At 62.8% G+C, this 17,058-nt stretch overlaps 5 non-coding genes across 5 annotated transcripts; all 5 read right to left on the reverse strand.

Moving 5' to 3' along the window:
• Positions 1-785: 785 nt before the first annotated feature.
• Positions 786-904, reverse strand: LOC129459114 (5S ribosomal RNA). The gene has a single exon (XR_008649918.1). It is a non-coding gene; the product is annotated as a 5S ribosomal RNA (ribosomal RNA).
• A 3,175-nt stretch (positions 905-4,079) lies between these two features.
• LOC129458961 (5S ribosomal RNA) lies at positions 4,080-4,198 on the reverse strand. Its single transcript, XR_008649789.1, has one exon. It is a non-coding gene; the product is annotated as a 5S ribosomal RNA (ribosomal RNA).
• Positions 4,199-7,373: 3,175 nt separating this feature from the next.
• LOC129458962 (5S ribosomal RNA) lies at positions 7,374-7,492 on the reverse strand. The gene has a single exon (XR_008649790.1). It is a non-coding gene; the product is annotated as a 5S ribosomal RNA (ribosomal RNA).
• Positions 7,493-10,669: 3,177 nt separating this feature from the next.
• On the reverse strand, positions 10,670-10,788 carry LOC129459115 (5S ribosomal RNA). The gene has a single exon (XR_008649919.1). It is a non-coding gene; the product is annotated as a 5S ribosomal RNA (ribosomal RNA).
• A 3,167-nt stretch (positions 10,789-13,955) lies between these two features.
• LOC129459116 (5S ribosomal RNA) lies at positions 13,956-14,074 on the reverse strand. The gene has a single exon (XR_008649920.1). It is a non-coding gene; the product is annotated as a 5S ribosomal RNA (ribosomal RNA).
• Between the last annotated feature and the right edge of the window lie 2,984 nt (positions 14,075-17,058).

The raw sequence follows: 17,058 nt of genomic DNA on the forward strand, positions 1-17,058 counted from the left end.
TGGCTGGCCAAGGAATGTCCTTCCCCCGGAGAAAGCAGCCCATGCGTTCTGGAGCCGAGGTCTCGGCTGGCGTCTGTGGCACCCGCTGCCCCTGGCCGCCCCTTCCCCCGGTTCGGAAGGTTGCGACGACGGCGCTGGCGCTCGATGAGTGAATCGAATCGCCTGGGCGTTCCGGGAGCGGGAAGGCACCGCGAAGGGCAGGGAACCCGCGTCTGCGCCTTTGGGGTCCGGCCCCCTGCCCTCCCAGGCTGGAGCCGGGCTCCTGGCGGGGCGGCGGCGAGGCGCAAGCGGTGGGATGCTGCTGCCCGGCGTGCAGTAGGGGCGGACCCCCTGCGGGAGGTCCCCGGCGGCGGCGGGGGTGTAGGAGGGCGATGAAGGTTGAGCAGAGTCAGGGGAGGTTGGGAAGCATGGCGACTGTAATGGGAAGGGAGGCCACGGGGAAGCCAAACAAGCCTACAGCAGGCCGGGCGGGCACGGTGGCTCCCGCCAGTATTCCCAGCACTCTGGGAGGCCGAGGCGGGTGGATCACGAGGTCAGGAGATGGAGACCATCCCGGCTAACGGGGTGAAACCCCGTCTCTACGGAAACTACCAAAAATGAGCCGGGCGTGGTGGCGGGCGCCTGCAGTCCCAGCTACTCGGGAGGCTGAGGCAGGAGAATGGCGTGAACCCGGGAGGCGGAGCTTGCAGCGAGCCGAGATGGCGCCACTGCACTCCAGCCTGGGCGACAGAGCGAGACTCCCCGTCTGGAAGAAAAGGAAAGAAAAAGCAAAAAGCCAAGGAAAAGGCCTACAGCACCCGGTATTCCCAGGCGGTCTCCCATCCAAGTACTAACCAGGCCCGACCCTGCTTAGCTTCCGAGATCAGACGAGATCGGGCGCGTTCAGGGTGGTATGGCCGTAGACGCCGAGAGAGGCGCCCGGCTGCCCCAAGAGCCCGGCCCAGCCACGCCCGCCGGATGCCAGCCGTCACCGCCAGCCCGGGGCCGCGGGGCTAGGATCGCGGAACCCGAGGGCCGCTCGCTCGCGGCCTACCCCAGGCTCCCGCGCTTCCACCACATCGGGCCCGCTCCGAACAGGGAGTGCTCCGAGGCGTCAGGGCCCAGGGCCCACGATCCTGCGACACGCTCCGGTCCTCCGCCCTGCCGCGGAGGTAGCGTTTTGGATCCCTCGCCGCTCAGGGGCTCCTGCGAGGTCCCCTCTTGCCCCACCCACCCAGAGCCGTCAGGGCTGGCCAAGGTCGAACAGCCGGCCCAGCCGCGCGGGGCCTTTCTCTCACAACGCCCCGACCGCGCTCGCTTGTCCCGACCAAGACCCGGCCGGTGGACAAGAGGGCGTGGGGCGTAGCGGGTCGGTGGGTTGCCCTGCTTTGCCCCGGGCTGGCACTAGAGGCGGCGGCCTGATCCTGGGTGAGAGGGGCTGAGAGAAACCCAGACACACCCCACCACCACCAGGCTCAAATCCACTCGCCCACACACAGACACACACGGGGGCCCTCGCACGCGGGCTCGCGCACCGGCACACACACACACACACGCACACACACACACACACACACACACAGAGACACAGGCACAGACACACACACAAAGACACAGAGACACCCACACACGCCCGCACACACGCACACACACACACACACACACACACACACACACACACACGGCTTGAAGGAGAGCATGGACGAGATGGATGGAGAGATAGAAACCGAGGGCATGAGAGAGACAGCCAGCGAGAAAGACAGTGGAGGGGGAGTGTAGGGTCCAGCCCCACAGGGTCTCTCCCCGTGTGTGGAGACCAGAGGTTGTAGAAATAAAGACACAAGACAAAGAGATCAAAGAAAAGACAGCTGGCCCCGGGGTTCCACCACTACCAATGCGCGGAGACCGGTAGTGTCCCCGAATGTCTGGCTGCGCTGTTATTTATTGGATCCAAAGAAAAGGAGCGGGGTAAAGAGTGTGAGTCATCTCCAATGATAGGTAAGATCACGTGGGTCACGTGTCCACTGGACGGGGGGGCCCTTCCCTGCCGGGGAACTGAGGCAGAGAGAGAGAGAGAGGAGACAAAGAGAAAGACAGCTTACGCCATGATTTATGCATATTACAGACTTTTAGTAATTTCACTAAGTCTCTACTGCTACGTAGAAGGCAGAGCCAGGTGTAGAGGACGGAACGTGAAGGCGGACTAGGAGCGTGACCACTGAAGCAGAACATCACCGGGAGACGGTTACGCATCTGGATAAGTGACTGCTGTCAGGCCCTGCAGCAGAGGTGGAGGGGCAGAGTCTTCTCTATACTCCCCCGGGGGAAAGGAGACTCCCTTTCCCGGTCTGCTAAGCAGCGCGTGTTGTTCCTTGACACTTTTCGCTACCGGTAGACCACGGTCCGCCTGGCAACGGGCGTCTTCCCAGACGCCGGCGTCACCGCTAGAGCAAGGAGCCCTTCTGGTGGCCCTGTCTGGGCATCACAGAAGGCTCTCACACTTGTCTTCTGGTCACGCCTCACTGTGCCCTCTCAGCTCCTAACTCTGCATGGCCTGGTTTTTCCTAGGTTATGAGTATACAGCGAGGATTATTAGAATATTGGAATAAAGAGTAATTGCTACAAACTAATGATGACTGCTATTCACATCTCCTCGTATCGGAGATCTGTATCTGGTATAACTCTTCTTGTTTTGTATGTTATTACCCTGGAACAGTTCGTGTCGTCGATCTCTTGCCTCGGCGCCTGGGTGGCTTGCCGCCCTCAGGGGAGGCGGTAAGAGACAGACGGAGAGGCTGAGAGAGAGGGACGGAGAAAGAGCGAGAGACAGAGAGGCCGAGGGAAGACGACAGAAGTAGCGCGAGGTCCAGGGGGAAACCTAGAAGATAGAGGCGGAGGGAGCTAGAGAGCGAGAGAGCGCGATAGAGCCTTAGAGGGGAGGCGCCGGGCTCCCGTAGTAGGCGGCGCCCTTTTGAGCAGGCCGGGAGAGGGTGGAGGGGGCTTGGGCTGCGCCAGAACATGGGGGCCAGGAGGTCCATGCGAGAGGACCAACGGAGCGCTGAGACGGGCTGCTTCCTGGATGAACTGCTTGCTTTGCAGGTGGGTTTCGTAGGCTCCTTCCTTTCTTGGCAGCTCCCCGTGCTCTCGCTGCCTTGCGGGGGCGCCCCGAGATTTGCAGAGTGCGCCCGCCCGTTTGGCGGGAGCCCTGGCACCGGGCGCGGCCGGAGGCCTGGGGCTCTGGCGTGTCCTCGGGACTGGAGTTGACACGAAGTGGGGGGCATTGGGAATCCGGGTGCACAGGGACGGTTGTCCTGGTGGCTGGCCAAGGAATGTCCTTCCCCCGGAGAAAGCAGCCCATGCGTTCTGGAGCCGAGGTCTCGGCTGGCGTCTGTGGCACCCGCTGCCCCTGGCCGCCCCTTCCCCCGGTTCGGAAGGTTGCGACGACGGCGCTGGCGCTCGATGAGTGAATCGAATCGCCTGGGCGTTCCGGGAGCGGGAAGGCACCGCGAAGGGCAGGGAACCCGCGTCTGCGCCTTTGGGGTCCGGCCCCCTGCCCTCCCAGGCTGGAGCCGGGCTCCTGGCGGGGCGGCGGCGAGGCGCAAGCGGTGGGATGCTGCTGCCCGGCGTGCAGTAGGGGCGGACCCCCTGCGGGAGGTCCCCGGCGGCGGCGGGGGTGTAGGAGGGCGATGAAGGTTGAGCAGAGTCAGGGGAGGTTGGGAAGCATGGCGACTGTAATGGGAAGGGAGGCCATGGGGAAGCCAAACAAGCCTACAGCAGGCCGGGCGGGCACGGTGGCTCCCGCCAGTATTCCCAGCACTCTGGGAGGCCGAGGCGGGTGGATCACGAGGTCAGGAGATGGAGACCATCCCGGCTAACGGGGTGAAACCCCGTCTCTACGGAAACTACCAAAAATGAGCCGGGCGTGGTGGCGGGCGCCTGCAGTCCCAGCTACTCGGGAGGCTGAGGCAGGAGAATGGCGTGAACCCGGGAGGCGGAGCTTGCAGCGAGCCGAGATGGCGCCACTGCACTCCAGCCTGGGCGACAGAGCGAGACTCCCCGTCTGGAAGAAAAGGAAAGAAAAAGCAAAAAGCCAAGGAAAAGGCCTACAGCACCCGGTATTCCCAGGCGGTCTCCCATCCAAGTACTAACCAGGCCCGACCCTGCTTAGCTTCCGAGAGCAGACGAGATCGGGCGCGTTCAGGGTGGTATGGCCGTAGACGCCGAGAGAGGCGCCCGGCTGCCCCAAGAGCCCGGCCCAGCCACGCCCGCCGGATGCCAGCCGTCACCGCCAGCCCGGGGCCGCGGGGCTAGGATCGCGGAACCCGAGGGCCGCTCGCTCGCGGCCTACCCCAGGCTCCCGCGCTTCCACCACATCGGGCCCGCTCCGAACAGGGAGTGCTCCGAGGCGTCAGGGCCCAGGGCCCACGATCCTGCGACACGCTCCGGTCCTCCGCCCTGCCGCGGAGGTAGCGTTTTGGATCCCTCGCCGCTCAGGGGCTCCTGCGAGGTCCCCTCTTGCCCCACCCACCCAGAGCCGTCAGGGCTGGCCAAGGTCGAACAGCCGGCCCAGCCGCGCGGGGCCTTTCTCTCACAACGCCCCGACCGCGCTCGCTTGTCCCGACCAAGACCCGGCCGGTGGACAAGAGGGCGTGGGGCGTAGCGGGTCGGTGGGTTGCCCTGCTTTGCCCCGGGCTGGCACTAGAGGCGGCGGCCTGATCCTGGGTGAGAGGGGCTGAGAGAAACCCAGACACACCCCACCACCACCAGGCTCAAATCCACTCGCCCACACACAGACACACACGGGGGCCCTCGCACGCGGGCTCGCGCACCGGCACACACACACACACACACGCACACACACACACACACACACACACAGAGACACAGGCACAGACACACACACAAAGACACAGAGACACCCACACACGCCCGCACACACGCACACACACACACACACACACACACACACACACACACGGCTTGAAGGAGAGCATGGACGAGATGGATGGAGAGATAGAAACCGAGGGCATGAGAGAGACAGCCATCGAGAAAGACAGTGGAGGGGGAGTGTAGGGTCCAGCCCCACAGGGTCTCTCCCCGTGTGTGGAGACCAGAGGTTGTAGAAATAAAGACACAAGACAAAGAGATCAAAGAAAAGACAGCTGGCCCCGGGGTTCCACCACTACCAATGCGCGGAGACCGGTAGTGTCCCCGAATGTCTGGCTGCGCTGTTATTTATTGGATCCAAAGAAAAGGAGCGGGGTAAAGAGTGTGAGTCATCTCCAATGATAGGTAAGATCACGTGGGTCACGTGTCCACTGGACGGGGGGGCCCTTCCCTGCCGGGGAACTGAGGCAGAGAGAGAGAGAGAGGAGACAAAGAGAAAGACAGCTTACGCCATGATTTATGCATATTACAGACTTTTAGTAATTTCACTAAGTCTCTACTGCTACGTAGAAGGCAGAGCCAGGTGTAGAGGACGGAACGTGAAGGCGGACTAGGAGCGTGACCACTGAAGCAGAACATCACCGGGAGACGGTTACGCATCTGGATAAGTGACTGCTGTCAGGCCCTGCAGCAGAGGTGGAGGGGCAGAGTCTTCTCTATACTCCCCCGGGGGAAAGGAGACTCCCTTTCCCGGTCTGCTAAGCAGCGCGTGTTGTTCCTTGACACTTTTCGCTACCGGTAGACCACGGTCCGCCTGGCAACGGGCGTCTTCCCAGACGCCGGCGTCACCGCTAGAGCAAGGAGCCCTTCTGGTGGCCCTGTCTGGGCATCACAGAAGGCTCTCACACTTGTCTTCTGGTCACGCCTCACTGTGCCCTCTCAGCTCCTAACTCTGCATGGCCTGGTTTTTCCTAGGTTATGAGTATACAGCGAGGATTATTAGAATATTGGAATAAAGAGTAATTGCTACAAACTAATGATGACTGCTATTCACATCTCCTCGTATCGGAGATCTGTATCTGGTATAACTCTTCTTGTTTTGTATGTTATTACCCTGGAACAGTTCGTGTCGTCGATCTCTTGCCTCGGCGCCTGGGTGGCTTGCCGCCCTCAGGGGAGGCGGTAAGAGACAGACGGAGAGGCTGAGAGAGAGGGACGGAGAAAGAGCGAGAGACAGAGAGGCCGAGGGAAGACGACAGAAGTAGCGCGAGGTCCAGGGGGAAACCTAGAAGATAGAGGCGGAGGGAGCTAGAGAGCGAGAGAGCGCGATAGAGCCTTAGAGGGGAGGCGCCGGGCTCCCGTAGTAGGCGGCGCCCTTTTGAGCAGGCCGGGAGAGGGTGGAGGGGGCTTGGGCTGCGCCAGAACATGGGGGCCAGGAGGTCCATGCGAGAGGACCAACGGAGCGCTGAGACGGGCTGCTTCCTGGATGAACTGCTTGCTTTGCAGGTGGGTTTCGTAGGCTCCTTCCTTTCTTGGCAGCTCCCCGTGCTCTCGCTGCCTTGCGGGGGCGCCCCGAGATTTGCAGAGTGCGCCCGCCCGTTTGGCGGGAGCCCTGGCACCGGGCGCGGCCGGAGGCCTGGGGCTCTGGCGTGTCCTCGGGACTGGAGTTGACACGAAGTGGGGGGCATTGGGAATCCGGGTGCACAGGGACGGTTGTCCTGGTGGCTGGCCAAGGAATGTCCTTCCCCCGGAGAAAGCAGCCCATGCGTTCTGGAGCCGAGGTCTCGGCTGGCGTCTGTGGCACCCGCTGCCCCTGGCCGCCCCTTCCCCCGGTTCGGAAGGTTGCGACGACGGCGCTGGCGCTCGATGAGTGAATCGAATCGCCTGGGCGTTCCGGGAGCGGGAAGGCACCGCGAAGGGCAGGGAACCCGCGTCTGCGCCTTTGGGGTCCGGCCCCCTGCCCTCCCAGGCTGGAGCCGGGCTCCTGGCGGGGCGGCGGCGAGGCGCAAGCGGTGGGATGCTGCTGCCCGGCGTGCAGTAGGGGCGGACCCCCTGCGGGAGGTCCCCGGCGGCGGCGGGGGTGTAGGAGGGCGATGAAGGTTGAGCAGAGTCAGGGGAGGTTGGGAAGCATGGCGACTGTAATGGGAAGGGAGGCCACGGGGAAGCCAAACAAGCCTACAGCAGGCCGGGCGGGCACGGTGGCTCCCGCCAGTATTCCCAGCACTCTGGGAGGCCGAGGCGGGTGGATCACGAGGTCAGGAGATGGAGACCATCCCGGCTAACGGGGTGAAACCCCGTCTCTACGGAAACTACCAAAAATGAGCCGGGCGTGGTGGCGGGCGCCTGCAGTCCCAGCTACTCGGGAGGCTGAGGCAGGAGAATGGCGTGAACCCGGGAGGCGGAGCTTGCAGCGAGCCGAGATGGCGCCACTGCACTCCAGCCTGGGCGACAGAGCGAGACTCCCCGTCTGGAAGAAAAGGAAAGAAAAAGCAAAAAGCCAAGGAAAAGGCCTACAGCACCCGGTATTCCCAGGCGGTCTCCCATCCAAGTACTAACCAGGCCCGACCCTGCTTAGCTTCCGAGAGCAGACGAGATCGGGCGCGTTCAGGGTGGTATGGCCGTAGACGCCGAGAGAGGCGCCCGGCTGCCCCAAGAGCCCGGCCCAGCCACGCCCGCCGGATGCCAGCCGTCACCGCCAGCCCGGGGCCGCGGGGCTAGGATCGCGGAACCCGAGGGCCGCTCGCTCGCGGCCTACCCCAGGCTCCCGCGCTTCCACCACATCGGGCCCGCTCCGAACAGGGAGTGCTCCGAGGCGTCAGGGCCCAGGGCCCACGATCCTGCGACACGCTCCGGTCCTCCGCCCTGCCGCGGAGGTAGCGTTTTGGATCCCTCGCCGCTCAGGGGCTCCTGCGAGGTCCCCTCTTGCCCCACCCACCCAGAGCCGTCAGGGCTGGCCAAGGTCGAACAGCCGGCCCAGCCGCGCGGGGCCTTTCTCTCACAACGCCCCGACCGCGCTCGCTTGTCCCGACCAAGACCCGGCCGGTGGACAAGAGGGCGTGGGGCGTAGCGGGTCGGTGGGTTGCCCTGCTTTGCCCCGGGCTGGCACTAGAGGCGGCGGCCTGATCCTGGGTGAGAGGGGCTGAGAGAAACCCAGACACACCCCACCACCACCAGGCTCAAATCCACTCGCCCACACACAGACACACACGGGGGCCCTCGCACGCGGGCTCGCGCACCGGCACACACACACACACACACGCACACACACACACACACACACACACAGAGACACAGGCACAGACACACACACAAAGACACAGAGACACCCACACACGCCCGCACACACGCACACACACACACACACACACACACACACACACACACACGGCTTGAAGGAGAGCATGGACGAGATGGATGGAGAGATAGAAACCGAGGGCATGAGAGAGACAGCCATCGAGAAAGACAGTGGAGGGGGAGTGTAGGGTCCAGCCCCACAGGGTCTCTCCCCGTGTGTGGAGACCAGAGGTTGTAGAAATAAAGACACAAGACAAAGAGATCAAAGAAAAGACAGCTGGCCCCGGGGTTCCACCACTACCAATGCGCGGAGACCGGTAGTGTCCCCGAATGTCTGGCTGCGCTGTTATTTATTGGATCCAAAGAAAAGGAGCGGGGTAAAGAGTGTGAGTCATCTCCAATGATAGGTAAGATCACGTGGGTCACGTGTCCACTGGACGGGGGGGCCCTTCCCTGCCGGGGAACTGAGGCAGAGAGAGAGAGAGAGGAGACAAAGAGAAAGACAGCTTACGCCATGATTTATGCATATTACAGACTTTTAGTAATTTCACTAAGTCTCTACTGCTACGTAGAAGGCAGAGCCAGGTGTAGAGGACGGAACGTGAAGGCGGACTAGGAGCGTGACCACTGAAGCAGAACATCACCGGGAGACGGTTACGCATCTGGATAAGTGACTGCTGTCAGGCCCTGCAGCAGAGGTGGAGGGGCAGAGTCTTCTCTATACTCCCCCGGGGGAAAGGAGACTCCCTTTCCCGGTCTGCTAAGCAGCGCGTGTTGTTCCTTGACACTTTTCGCTACCGGTAGACCACGGTCCGCCTGGCAACGGGCGTCTTCCCAGACGCCGGCGTCACCGCTAGAGCAAGGAGCCCTTCTGGTGGCCCTGTCTGGGCATCACAGAAGGCTCTCACACTTGTCTTCTGGTCACGCCTCACTGTGCCCTCTCAGCTCCTAACTCTGCATGGCCTGGTTTTTCCTAGGTTATGAGTATACAGCGAGGATTATTAGAATATTGGAATAAAGAGTAATTGCTACAAACTAATGATGACTGCTATTCACATCTCCTCGTATCGGAGATCTGTATCTGGTATAACTCTTCTTGTTTTGTATGTTATTACCCTGGAACAGTTCGTGTCGTCGATCTCTTGCCTCGGCGCCTGGGTGGCTTGCCGCCCTCAGGGGAGGCGGTAAGAGACAGACGGAGAGGCTGAGAGAGAGGGACGGAGAAAGAGCGAGAGACAGAGAGGCCGAGGGAAGACGACAGAAGTAGCGCGAGGTCCAGGGGGAAACCTAGAAGATAGAGGCGGAGGGAGCTAGAGAGCGAGAGAGCGCGATAGAGCCTTAGAGGGGAGGCGCCGGGCTCCCGTAGTAGGCGGCGCCCTTTTGAGCAGGCCGGGAGAGGGTGGAGGGGGCTTGGGCTGCGCCAGAACATGGGGGCCAGGAGGTCCATGCGAGAGGACCAACGGAGCGCTGAGACGGGCTGCTTCCTGGATGAACTGCTTGCTTTGCAGGTGGGTTTCGTAGGCTCCTTCCTTTCTTGGCAGCTCCCCGTGCTCTCGCTGCCTTGCGGGGGCGCCCCGAGATTTGCAGAGTGCGCCCGCCCGTTTGGCGGGAGCCCTGGCACCGGGCGCGGCCGGAGGCCTGGGGCTCTGGCGTGTCCTCGGGACTGGAGTTGACACGAAGTGGGGGGCATTGGGAATCCGGGTGCACAGGGACGGTTGTCCTGGTGGCTGGCCAAGGAATGTCCTTCCCCCGGAGAAAGCAGCCCATGCGTTCTGGAGCCGAGGTCTCGGCTGGCGTCTGTGGCACCCGCTGCCCCTGGCCGCCCCTTCCCCCGGTTCGGAAGGTTGCGACGACGGCGCTGGCGCTCGATGAGTGAATCGAATCGCCTGGGCGTTCCGGGAGCGGGAAGGCACCGCGAAGGGCAGGGAACCCGCGTCTGCGCCTTTGGGGTCCGGCCCCCTGCCCTCCCAGGCTGGAGCCGGGCTCCTGGCGGGGCGGCGGCGAGGCGCAAGCGGTGGGATGCTGCTGCCCGGCGTGCAGTAGGGGCGGACCCCCTGCGGGAGGTCCCCGGCGGCGGCGGGGGTGTAGGAGGGCGATGAAGGTTGAGCAGAGTCAGGGGAGGTTGGGAAGCATGGCGACTGTAATGGGAAGGGAGGCCACGGGGAAGCCAAACAAGCCTACAGCAGGCCGGGCGGGCACGGTGGCTCCCGCCAGTATTCCCAGCACTCTGGGAGGCCGAGGCGGGTGGATCACGAGGTCAGGAGATGGAGACCATCCCGGCTAACGGGGTGAAACCCCGTCTCTACGGAAACTACCAAAAATGAGCCGGGCGTGGTGGCGGGCGCCTGCAGTCCCAGCTACTCGGGAGGCTGAGGCAGGAGAATGGCGTGAACCCGGGAGGCGGAGCTTGCAGCGAGCCGAGATGGCGCCACTGCACTCCAGCCTGGGCGACAGAGCGAGACTCCCCGTCTGGAAGAAAAGGAAAGAAAAAGCAAAAAGCCAAGGAAAAGGCCTACAGCACCCGGTATTCCCAGGCGGTCTCCCATCCAAGTACTAACCAGGCCCGACCCTGCTTAGCTTCCGAGATCAGACGAGATCGGGCGCGTTCAGGGTGGTATGGCCGTAGACGCCGAGAGAGGCGCCCGGCTGCCCCAAGAGCCCGGCCCAGCCACGCCCGCCGGATGCCAGCCGTCACCGCCAGCCCGGGGCCGCGGGGCTAGGATCGCGGAACCCGAGGGCCGCTCGCTCGCGGCCTACCCCAGGCTCCCGCGCTTCCACCACATCGGGCCCACTCCGAACAGGGAGTGCTCCGAGGCGTCAGGGCCCAGGGCCCACGATCCTGCGACACGCTCCGGTCCTCCGCCCTGCCGCGGAGGTAGCGTTTTGGATCCCTCGCCGCTCAGGGGCTCCTGCGAGGTCCCCTCTTGCCCCACCCACCCAGAGCCGTCAGGGCTGGCCAAGGTCGAACAGCCGGCCCAGCCGCGCGGGGCCTTTCTCTCACAACGCCCCGACCGCGCTCGCTTGTCCCGACCAAGACCCGGCCGGTGGACAAGAGGGCGTGGGGCGTAGCGGGTCGGTGGGTTGCCCTGCTTTGCCCCGGGCTGGCACTAGAGGCGGCGGCCTGATCCTGGGTGAGAGGGGCTGAGAGAAACCCAGACACACCCCACCACCACCAGGCTCAAATCCACTCGCCCACACACAGACACACACGGGGTCCCTCGCACGCGGGCTCGCGCACCGGCACACACACACACACGCACACACACACACACACACACACACACAGAGACACAGGCACAGACACACACACAAAGACACAGAGACACCCACACACGCCCGCACACACGCACACACACACACACACACACACACACACACGGCTTGAAGGAGAGCATGGACGAGATGGATGGAGAGATAGAAACCGAGGGCATGAGAGAGACAGCCATCGAGAAAGACAGTGGAGGGGGAGTGTAGGGTCCAGCCCCACAGGGTCTCTCCCCGTGTGTGGAGACCAGAGGTTGTAGAAATAAAGACACAAGACAAAGAGATCAAAGAAAAGACAGCTGGCCCCGGGGTTCCACCACTACCAATGCGCGGAGACCGGTAGTGTCCCCGAATGTCTGGCTGCGCTGTTATTTATTGGATCCAAAGAAAAGGAGCGGGGTAAAGAGTGTGAGTCATCTCCAATGATAGGTAAGATCACGTGGGTCACGTGTCCACTGGACGGGGGGGCCCTTCCCTGCCGGGGAACTGAGGCAGAGAGAGAGAGAGAGGAGACAAAGAGAAAGACAGCTTACGCCATGATTTATGCATATTACAGACTTTTAGTAATTTCACTAAGTCTCTACTGCTACGTAGAAGGCAGAGCCAGGTGTAGAGGACGGAACGTGAAGGCGGACTAGGAGCGTGACCACTGAAGCAGAACATCACCGGGAGACGGTTACGCATCTGGATAAGTGACTGCTGTCAGGCCCTGCAGCAGAGGTGGAGGGGCAGAGTCTTCTCTATACTCCCCCGGGGGAAAGGAGACTCCCTTTCCCGGTCTGCTAAGCAGCGCGTGTTGTTCCTTGACACTTTTCGCTACCGGTAGACCACGGTCCGCCTGGCAACGGGCGTCTTCCCAGACGCCGGCGTCACCGCTAGAGCAAGGAGCCCTTCTGGTGGCCCTGTCTGGGCATCACAGAAGGCTCTCACACTTGTCTTCTGGTCACGCCTCACTGTGCCCTCTCAGCTCCTAACTCTGCATGGCCTGGTTTTTCCTAGGTTATGAGTATACAGCGAGGATTATTAGAATATTGGAATAAAGAGTAATTGCTACAAACTAATGATGACTGCTATTCACATCTCCTCGTATCGGAGATCTGTATCTGGTATAACTCTTCTTGTTTTGTATGTTATTACCCTGGAACAGTTCGTGTCGTCGATCTCTTGCCTCGGCGCCTGGGTGGCTTGCCGCCCTCAGGGGAGGCGGTAAGAGACAGACGGAGAGGCTGAGAGAGAGGGACGGAGAAAGAGCGAGAGACAGAGAGGCCGAGGGAAGACGACAGAAGTAGCGCGAGGTCCAGGGGGAAACCTAGAAGATAGAGGCGGAGGGAGCTAGAGAGCGAGAGAGCGCGATAGAGCCTTAGAGGGGAGGCGCCGGGCTCCCGTAGTAGGCGGCGCCCTTTTGAGCAGGCCGGGAGAGGGTGGAGGGGGCTTGGGCTGCGCCAGAACATGGGGGCCAGGAGGTCCATGCGAGAGGACCAACGGAGCGCTGAGACGGGCTGCTTCCTGGATGAACTGCTTGCTTTGCAGGTGGGTTTCGTAGGCTCCTTCCTTTCTTGGCAGCTCCCCGTGCTCTCGCTGCCTTGCGGGGGCGCCCCGAGATTTGCAGAGTGCGCCCGCCCGTTTGGCGGGAGCCCTGGCACCGGGCGCGGCCGGAGGCCTGGGGCTCTGGCGTGTCCTCGGGACTGGAGTTGACACGAAGTGGGGGGCATTGGGAATCCGGGTGCACAGGGACGGTTGTCCTGGTGGCTGGCCAAGGAATGTCCTTCCCCCGGAGAAAGCAGCCCATGCGTTCTGGAGCCGAGGTCTCGGCTGGCGTCTGTGGCACCCGCTGCCCCTGGCCGCCCCTTCCCCCGGTTCGGAAGGTTGCGACGACGGCGCTGGCGCTCGATGAGTGAATCGAATCGCCTGGGCGTTCCGGGAGCGGGAAGGCACCGCGAAGGGCAGGGAACCCGCGTCTGCGCCTTTGGGGTCCGGCCCCCTGCCCTCCCAGGCTGGAGCCGGGCTCCTGGCGGGGCGGCGGCGAGGCGCAAGCGGTGGGATGCTGCTGCCCGGCGTGCAGTAGGGGCGGACCCCCTGCGGGAGGTCCCCGGCGGCGGCGGGGGTGTAGGAGGGCGATGAAGGTTGAGCAGAGTCAGGGGAGGTTGGGAAGCATGGCGACTGTAATGGGAAGGGAGGCCACGGGGAAGCCAAACAAGCCTACAGCAGGCCGGGCGGGCACGGTGGCTCCCGCCAGTATTCCCAGCACTCTGGGAGGCCGAGGCGGGTGGATCACGAGGTCAGGAGATGGAGACCATCCCGGCTAACGGGGTGAAACCCCGTCTCTACGGAAACTACCAAAAATGAGCCGGGCGTGGTGGCGGGCGCCTGCAGTCCCAGCTACTCGGGAGGCTGAGGCAGGAGAATGGCGTGAACCCGGGAGGCGGAGCTTGCAGCGAGCCGAGATGGCGCCACTGCACTCCAGCCTGGGCGACAGAGCGAGACTCCCCGTCTGGAAGAAAAGGAAAGAAAAAGCAAAAAGCCAAGGAAAAGGCCTACAGCACCCGGTATTCCCAGGCGGTCTCCCATCCAAGTACTAACCAGGCCCGACCCTGCTTAGCTTCCGAGATCAGACGAGATCGGGCGCGTTCAGGGTGGTATGGCCGTAGACGCCGAGAGAGGCGCCCGGCTGCCCCAAGAGCCCGGCCCAGCCACGCCCGCCGGATGCCAGCCGTCACCGCCAGCCCGGGGCCGCGGGGCTAGGATCGCGGAACCCGAGGGCCGCTCGCTCGCGGCCTACCCCAGGCTCCCGCGCTTCCACCACATCGGGCCCGCTCCGAACAGGGAGTGCTCCGAGGCGTCAGGGCCCAGGGCCCACGATCCTGCGACACGCTCCGGTCCTCCGCCCTGCCGCGGAGGTAGCGTTTTGGATCCCTCGCCGCTCAGGGGCTCCTGCGAGGTCCCCTCTTGCCCCACCCACCCAGAGCCGTCAGGGCTGGCCAAGGTCGAACAGCCGGCCCAGCCGCGCGGGGCCTTTCTCTCACAACGCCCCGACCGCGCTCGCTTGTCCCGACCAAGACCCGGCCGGTGGACAAGAGGGCGTGGGGCGTAGCGGGTCGGTGGGTTGCCCTGCTTTGCCCCGGGCTGGCACTAGAGGCGGCGGCCTGATCCTGGGTGAGAGGGGCTGAGAGAAACCCAGACACACCCCACCACCACCAGGCTCAAATCCACTCGCCCACACACAGACACACACGGGGGCCCTCGCACGCGGGCTCGCGCACCGGCACACACACACACACACACGCACACACACACACACACACACACACAGAGACACAGGCACAGACACACACACAAAGACACAGAGACACCCACACACGCCCGCACACACGCACACACACACACACACACACACACACACACGGCTTGAAGGAGAGCATGGACGAGATGGATGGAGAGATAGAAACCGAGGGCATGAGAGAGACAGCCATCGAGAAAGACAGTGGAGGGGGAGTGTAGGGTCCAGCCCCACAGGGTCTCTCCCCGTGTGTGGAGACCAGAGGTTGTAGAAATAAAGACACAAGACAAAGAGATCAAAGAAAAGACAGCTGGCCCCGGGGTTCCACCACTACCAATGCGCGGAGACCGGTAGTGTCCCCGAATGTCTGGCTGCGCTGTTATTTATTGGATCCAAAGAAAAGGAGCGGGGTAAAGAGTGTGAGTCATCTCCAATGATAGGTAAGATCACGTGGGTCACGTGTCCACTGGACGGGGGGGCCCTTCCCTGCCGGGGAACTGAGGCAGAGAGAGAGAGAGAGGAGACAAAGAGAAAGACAGCTTACGCCATGATTTATGCATATTACAGACTTTTAGTAATTTCACTAAGTCTCTACTGCTACGTAGAAGGCAGAGCCAGGTGTAGAGGACGGAACGTGAAGGCGGACTAGGAGCGTGACCACTGAAGCAGAACATCACCGGGAGACGGTTACGCATCTGGATAAGTGACTGCTGTCAGGCCCTGCAGCAGAGGTGGAGGGGCAGAGTCTTCTCTATACTCCCCCGGGGGAAAGGAGACTCCCTTTCCCGGTCTGCTAAGCAGCGCGTGTTGTTCCTTGACACTTTTCGCTACCGGTAGACCACGGTCCGCCTGGCAACGGGCGTCTTCCCAGACGCCGGCGTCACCGCTAGAGCAAGGAGCCCTTCTGGTGGCCCTGTCTGGGCATCACAGAAGGCTCTCACACTTGTCTTCTGGTCACGCCTCACTGTGCCCTCTCAGCTCCTAACTCTGCATGGCCTGGTTTTTCCTAGGTTATGAGTATACAGCGAGGATTATTAGAATATTGGAATAAAGAGTAATTGCTACAAACTAATGATGACTGCTATTCACATCTCCTCGTATCGGAGATCTGTATCTGGTATAACTCTTCTTGTTTTGTATGTTATTACCCTGGAACAGTTCGTGTCGTCGATCTCTTGCCTCGGCGCCTGGGTGGCTTGCCGCCCTCAGGGGAGGCGGTAAGAGACAGACGGAGAGGCTGAGAGAGAGGGACGGAGAAAGAGCGAGAGACAGAGAGGCCGAGGGAAGACGACAGAAGTAGCGCGAGGTCCAGGGGGAAACCTAGAAGATAGAGGCGGAGGGAGCTAGAGAGCGAGAGAGCGCGATAGAGCCTTAGAGGGGAGGCGCCGGGCTCCCGTAGTAGGCGGCGCCCTTTTGAGCAGGCCGGGAGAGGGTGGAGGGGGCTTGGGCTGCGCCAGAACATGGGGGCCAGGAGGTCCATGCGAGAGGACCAACGGAGCGCTGAGACGGGCTGCTTCCTGGATGAACTGCTTGCTTTGCAGGTGGGTTTCGTAGGCTCCTTCCTTTCTTGGCAGCTCCCCGTGCTCTCGCTGCCTTGCGGGGGCGCCCCGAGATTTGCAGAGTGCGCCCGCCCGTTTGGCGGGAGCCCTGGCACCGGGCGCGGCCGGAGGCCTGGGGCTCTGGCGTGTCCTCGGGACTGGAGTTGACACGAAGTGGGGGGCATTGGGAATCCGGGTGCACAGGGACGGTTGTCCTGGTGGCTGGCCAAGGAATGTCCTTCCCCCGGAGAAAGCAGCCCATGCGTTCTGGAGCCGAGGTCTCGGCTGGCGTCTGTGGCACCCGCTGCCCCTGGCCGCCCCTTCCCCCGGTTCGGAAGGTTGCGACGACGGCGCTGGCGCTCGATGAGTGAATCGAATCGCCTGGGCGTTCCGGGAGCGGGAAGGCACCGCGAAGGGCAGGGAACCCGCGTCTGCGCCTTTGGGGTCCGGCCCCCTGCCCTCCCAGGCTGGAGCCGGGCTCCTGGCGGGGCGGCGGCGAGGCGCAAGCGGTGGGATGCTGCTGCCCGGCGTGCAGTAGGGGCGGACCCCCTGCGGGAGGTCCCCGGCGGCGGCGGGGGTGTAGGAGGGCGATGAAGGTTGAGCAGAGTCAGGGGAGGTTGGGAAGCATGGCGACTGTAATGGGAAGGGAGGCCACGGGGAAGCCAAACAAGCCTACAGCAGGCCGGGCGGGCACGGTGGCTCCCGCCAGTATTCCCAGCACTCTGGGAGGCCGAGGCGGGTGGATCACGAGGTCAGGAGATGGAGACCATCCCGGCTAACGGGGTGAAACCCCGTCTCTACGGAAACTACCAAAAATGA

The sequence above is a fragment of the Symphalangus syndactylus genome, chromosome 19 (assembly GCF_028878055.3).
Source record: "Symphalangus syndactylus isolate Jambi chromosome 19, NHGRI_mSymSyn1-v2.1_pri, whole genome shotgun sequence".
NCBI classification, from domain to species: Eukaryota; Metazoa; Chordata; class Mammalia; order Primates; family Hylobatidae; genus Symphalangus; species Symphalangus syndactylus.